This window comes from Triticum aestivum, chromosome 5B (assembly GCF_018294505.1).
Source record: "Triticum aestivum cultivar Chinese Spring chromosome 5B, IWGSC CS RefSeq v2.1, whole genome shotgun sequence".
NCBI lineage: Eukaryota > Viridiplantae > Streptophyta > Magnoliopsida > Poales > Poaceae > Triticum > Triticum aestivum.
In genome coordinates this window covers 400645684-400652801 of record NC_057807.1, presented here as the reverse complement: position 1 = coordinate 400652801, position 7118 = coordinate 400645684, and positions in this window count along the sequence as shown.

Here is a 7118-nt window from a genome sequence, read left to right as displayed (position 1 = left end):
GGACTATGAAGATACAAGATTGAAGACTTTGTCCCGTGTCCGGGTGGGACTCTCCTTTGCATGGAAGGCAAGCTTGGCAATTCGGATATGCAGATTTCCTTCTTTGTAACCGACTCTGTGTAACCCTAGCCCCCTCCGATGTCTATATAAACCAGAGGGTTTAGTCTGTAGGAAAAGAACAATCATAATCATAGGCTAGCTTCTAGGGTTTAGCCTCTACGATCTCGTGGTAGATCAACTCTTGTAATACTCATATCATCAAGATCAATCAAGCAGGAAGTAGGGTATTACCTCCATAGAGAGGGCCCGAACCTGGGTAAACATTGTGTCCCCCGCCTCCTGTTACCATTACCCTTAGACGCACAGTTCGGGACCCCCCTACCCGAGATCCGCCGGTTTTGACACCGACAGCGCCCCCTAGGGATGCCTCCACCTGGCTTGGGGGGCAAGTCACCCTAGGGTTTCCCTAGGGGCGCCCCCATCTGGTGTGGCCGCCGCCCCCTAGGGGAAACCCTAGGGAGACCTCTCCCCTCCCTTCCCCCCATATATGGAGGGGTATAGGGAGGCCAGCTGCAACCCATCTATGCCATGATGCTACCCTTCCTCTCCCTCGTAGTCCTTCTTCTTCTCCGTGAGGCTTGTCGAAGCCTTGCTGAGATTTCTCCACCACCACCACCATCACGCCGTCGTGCTGCCGGAGGAGTCAAGCTACTACGTCACCACCGCTCGCTAGATCGAGTAGGAAGGCTTCATCAAGCCGTACGTGTGTTGAACGCGGAGGTGTCGTCCGTTGGGCACTTGGATCGGGAGTTTGCGGCACGGATCGTGATTGGATCGCAAAGACGTTCGACAACATCAACCACGTTTCTTAACGCTTCTGTTTAGCGATCTACAAGGGTATGTAGATGTAATCTCTCCTCTCGTGGATGTTCATCTCCTAGATTGATCTTGGTGAGCGTAGGAATTTTTTTGTTCCCCATGCAACGTTCTCCAACAGTAGCATCATGAGCTAGGTCTTGCGTAGATGACATCATGAGTAGAACACAAAGGAGTTTATGGGCGTTGATATTCAGATTGCTTCCTTCCTTGGTATTATTTTGATTTAGTGGTATTGTGGGATGAAGCGGCCCGGACCAACTTTACATGTCCACGTACATGAGACCGGTTCCGTCGTATGACATGTGACCTTGTTGCATAAGATGGCTGGCGGGTGTCTGTCTCTCCCACCTTAGTTGAATCGTATTTGACGAAGGCGGTCCTTGTAGAAGGTTAAATAGTTACTTGCATATCACCTTTGTGGTTTTGCGTAGGTAAGAATCGTTCTTGCTAGATACCCATAGCAGCCACGTAAAACATGCAACCACAAATTAGAGGATGTCTAACTTGTTTTTGCAGGGTATGTTGTGATATGATATGGCCAAAGACATGATGAAATATATTTGATTTATGATATGATCATGTTTGTAATAGTTTATATCGACTTGCATGTCGATGCATATAGCAACTGGAAGGAGCCATAGGGTTGTCTTTAATAATTGTATGACCTACGTGTCAATCATTAAGCGCTATGTAATGCTTTCTTTATCGCTAAACGGTAGCAATAGTAGTAGAAGCATGGTTGGCGTGACAACCCCGATGGCGACACGATGATGGAGATCATGGTGTCATTGCCGGTGACAATGGAGATCATGCCGGTGCTTTGGAGATCGAGATCAAAGGCACAAGTTGATGGCCATATCATGTCACTTATGATTTGCATGTGATGTTAATCCTTTTATGCATCTTATTTTTCTTAGGACAACAGTAGCATTATAAGGTGATCCCTCACTAGAATTTCAAGATAAAATTGTGTTCCCCCCAAGTGTGCACCATTGCGAAAGTTCATCGTTTTGAAGCACCATGTGATGATCGGGTGTGATAGACTCTACGTTCGCATACAATGGGTGCAAGCCAGTTTTGCACATGTGGAACACTTGGGTTAAACTTGACGAGCCTATCATGTACAGACATGGCCTTGGAACACAAGAGACCAAAAGGTCGAGCATGAGTGATATTGTAGATATGATCAACATGGAGATGTTCACTATTGAAACCACCTCACCTCATGTGATGATCGGACTTGGGTTGGTGAATTTGGATCATGTTACACTCGGACAATCGGAGGTATGTTGATTTGAGTGGAGTTCTAGGTAATATGATTAAGTGAGCTCTTTATCATGAACAATAGTCTAAACAATCTTTGCAAGTTATGTTGTAGATCAATGGGTCGCGCAATAGCTCCCTGAATTTCAATGCGTTCCTAGAGAAATACTTAGTTGAAAGATATTGTAAGCAATTATGCAGACTAGGGCCATAGTCTGTGGATTGTCCTCACTTGCACAGAAGGCTTATGTCCTTGATGCACCGCTTGGTGTGCCAACCCCTCTAGCATTGTCTGTGGATGTTGTGAACATCTGGCAGACATGTTCTGATGACTACTTGATAGTTTAGTGCGTCATGCATTACGACTTAGAATTGGGGATCCAAAGGCGTTTTGAACGCCATGGAACATATGAGATGTTCCAAGAGCTGAAATTGGTATTTCAGGCTCATGCCCGTGTTGAGAAGTATGAGACCTCTGGCAAGTTCTTTGCCTACAAGATGGAGGAGAATAGCTCAGCCAGTGAGCATGTGCTCGGAATGTCTGGGTGCTACAATCGCTCGGATCAAGTGGGAGTTAATCTTCCAGATAAGATAGTGATTGACAGAGTTCTCCAGTCACTATCACCAAGCTACTAGAGTTTCGTGATGAGCTATAACATGCATGGGATGAAGATGATCCCGGAGCTGTTCGCGGTGCTTAAGGCCGCGAAGGTAGAAATCAAGAAGGAGCATCAAGTGTTGATGGTTAACAAGACCACTGGTTTCAAGAAGGGCAAGGGCGAGAAGGGAAACTTCATGAATGGCAAGCCAATTGCTGCTCCAGTGAAGAAACCCAAGGTTGAACCCAAACCCGAGACTAAGTGCTTCTATTGTGAGGGGAATGGTCACTGGTAGCGGAACTACCCCAAATACTTGGTAGATAAGAAAGCTGGCAACTTCAACAAAAGTATATTTGGTATACATGTTATTGATGTGTACCTTACTAGTAGTCCTAGTAGTACCCTGGTATTAGATACTAGTTCAATTACTAATATTGGTAACTCGAAACAAAAGCGGTGGAATAAGCGGAGACTAGCTAAGGGCGAGGTGACAATGTGTGCTGGAAGTGTTTCCAAGGCTGATGTAACCATCGCACGCTCCCTCTACCTTCGAGATTAGTGTTGAACCTAGATAAATGTTATTTGGTGTCTGTGTTGAGCATGAACATGGTTAGATTGTGTTTACTGCAACACGATTATTCATTTAAGTCAAAGAATAATGGCTATTCTGTTTACATGAATAATACCTTCTATGGTCATGCATCCAATGTGAATAGTTTTTTGAATCTCAATCATAGTGATACACATGTTCATAACATTGATGCTAAAATATGTAGAGTTGATAATGATAGTACCCCTTTCTTGTGGCACTGCCGCTTGGGTCATATTGGTGTTAAGCGCATGAAGAAACTCCATGTTGATGGGCTTTTGGAGTCACTTGATTTTGAATCATTTGACACATGCGAACCGTGGCTCATGGGCAAGATGACCAAAACCTTGTTTTTTGAAACAATGGAACGGGCAAGTGACTTGTTGGAAATCATAAATATTGATGTGTGCAGTCCGACGAGTGTTGATGCGCATGGTGGATATCGTTATTTTCTCACCTTTACTAATTACTTGAGTAGATATGGGTATGTTTACTTAATGAAGCATAAGTCTGAAACATTTGAAAAGTTCAAGCAATTTCAGTGTGAAGTTGAGAATCATCATAACAAGAAGATCAAATTCATATGATCTAATCGAGGGGGAGAGTATATGAATTATGAGTTTGGCAATCACTTAAGGCAATGTGGAATTGTTTCATAGTTGACGCCACCTGAAACACCACAGCGTAATGGTGTGTCCGAACATCGTAATCGTACCTTATTAGATATGGTGCGTTCTATGATGTCCCTTTCTGATCTGCCACTCTTGTTTTGGGGTTATGCGTTAGATACAACTACATTCACTTTAAATAGGGCACCATCTAAATCCATTGAGATGACACCATATGAATTATGGTTTGGCAAGAAACCTAAGTTGTCGTTTCTTAAAGTTTGGGGCTGCGATGCTTATGTCAAAATGCTTCGGCCAAAAAAGCCCGAACCCAAAGCGGACAAATGTGTCTTCATAGGATACCCAAAGGAGATAGTTGGGTACACTTTCTATCTCATATCTGAGGGCAAAGTATTTGTCACTAAGAACGTGTCCTTTCTCGAGAAAGAGTTTCTCTCAAAAGAATTGAGTTAGAGGAAGATAGAACTTGATGAGGTCTCAGAGCAAAAGGAGATACACACCTAATGGAGTCGCCGTCACCGCCTCGCCGACACCATTCATAAACCCTAATGTCGTCGATCTGAAGGATCGGCATACACATGATGTCAGCAACTCCAAGACGCCGCCATGAAGGACACCGTCAGTGTGGGAGTGGAGTTGAGGCAGATTTATTCATCCGGGCGCCGCTCCCACCACCCCAACAGCGCACCACGACCTACAAATCCAAACCCTAACTACATGGCGGAGGAACGGGGTCCCCCTTCCTCATGCCGTCAGAGCAGCAGCCAGAGGGAGAGGGGGCCAGCACCCTCGCCGATGGAGATTGGTGGAAGAAGATCGTCTCCCTAGTCGCCTGGCTCGTCACGGTGGCTAGGGTAGGGAACGAGTCGGGGAATAAAAGGGATTTGCTCCCCGATTTCATGAACGAAACCAGAATCTGATTACAACCCAACATAGAGACCACCAATAAGTTCTCAAAATCCCTCAGATAAACCCCTCCATCCCATTTTTCCCATATCCTTTCATCATAACAAGATGAAGTGTAGCCCCCCCCCTCGAAACTAGAACCTAAGATCAGGGCCGACAAAGAAAGCCAAAAAGCACAACAAACTCATTTTGTTTCTGCGAAAACACCAACACCCTACTCACATCTATCATCTACAGAGGGAAACACAAGCCCATACACAGTAGAACTGAGCCACAAAAGTATGATCAGACACAGGGGAAGACATAACAATTCCTCTATAGATCATCCACCCTCCAGCCTCGGGATCCAGGACGCCCAACCTCTTCGTGCTTGGAATATCTCATTGGCGGCTCGATCCAGAGGTCTTGTGAACCGCTGTAACCCCAACTTTGTGCCCCCTCACCTGCAAAACACTCCATTCATTAGTACAACATGACACTCTGAACAAAACAATACAAGGATTGGCATGGCATTTTCTGTGAAAACAAGCCAAATCCGTCACTTTCCAAATGCTCCAAAAAATTGCTACACCCCCACAATTTTTTCCCAAACCCCGTCCCCTTTAACCATACATTGAAGCAAGTGTTAAAATCATAGAAATTACATGGAATCCCTAAATTACATCTCTCTATATTCCAAGTATACCTAGCGAGGGACACTTTAAAGAAAGATGATTGGTAGATTCCTTTCTCCCATAGAAAAGGCAGGCTTCCTCACCCCCTCCCGATGCAGTAACACGTCCCTGGTTAAAATGCTCCTCTTGAAGACAAGCTAGAGAAAGGTTTTAATCCCGGGAGGAATTTTTACCTTCCACAGGAATCTGTCAGGGCATTTTTCACCTAGTTGCATTGCAAAATAGAAGGATTTAACACTGAACTGGCATGCTGAATCTAGCAACCAAGACAACATATCCTCATTATCATTTAGCGAAACATTCTTACAAACATCAACCAAAGACTGCCACTGTTCAACTTTTTCTCCAACCAAAGCTCTTCTAAAACTTAAAGAAGAAAGGTTGAAACGAAATGTTGATTATGAGAAATGTTGTATAGCCTGGGATAGATTGAGGACAAATTTTATTTACCTAACCATCTATCTTCCCCAAATCTAGTTTTTTTCATTCCCAACACAAAAATTACAACAAACCAGAAAGAGGTTTTTTATTTATTTTCAGCAATGCCTGCCAGAAATGTGAGTCCCCTTATTTTAACTGCATTTCCCCAAGTGTTAGATTGCCAATATATTTTTTCCATAAGATATTTTACCACAAACAACCTCATTGAACATTTTCCACAACCACTTAGCAAGAAGGCAATGTTCATAATATCAAGATCTAAGATTCCCAAACCACCCATGTCGTTTGGCCTACAAACTTTCCTCCAGTCAGCCAAATGATATTTATGTTTCTCTTTCTCTCCACTCCACAAAACGCTAGCCCTGAGCCTATCATGCTTCTTCTTGATCCCTTTGGGGAGCCCATAAAAGGAAAGCATGAAAGAGTCAAATTGGATAATGAGGAGTCGATTAAGGTAGTCCTTCCAGCAATATTGAGGAATTATCTACCCAACCACCCACCATTATTTTCTCCTTAACAACAGAAGGATTCCATACACCATTTTTAATCTTTTTTTGTCTAGTGGAATCCCTAAATACTTAATAGGGAAAGTCCCTCTTCCACGTGTAAGAATTTCCTCAAATATTTTAATGCTTTCCTCCGATGCCCACACAGATCACCTCACTCTTATGAAAATTGATTTTCAAACCTGACATAATTTCAAACAGCCTAATGACCCTCTTAACATTCCTAGCCTGGTCTAAATCATCTTGGAAGAGTAAGATAGTATCATCTCCATATTGCAAGATGGACACATCCCCTTTCTTCTTACGATTGGCTAGCCCTGTAACAAACCTCATTCAACAACTATGTCAAAAAGTATAGCTAGGACATCTACAACAAAAATCAAGGAGAAGGGAGACATGGGATCCACCTGTCTCAGGCCTTGATGTGTTTTAAAATAAGGCTCTATCTCCCCCATTTACCTTAACAACAACTCTTCCCCCATAGATGTTTTCCTTACCCAATCATTCCATTTGTCAGGGAATTTTTTCATCTTAAGATCTTGAAATGCCATCTAACCTTGTCAAAAGCTTGTTCGTAATCAATCTTGAAAAGAACCCCTCACATTTTCCCCTTATGCATAGAGTTCAAAGTT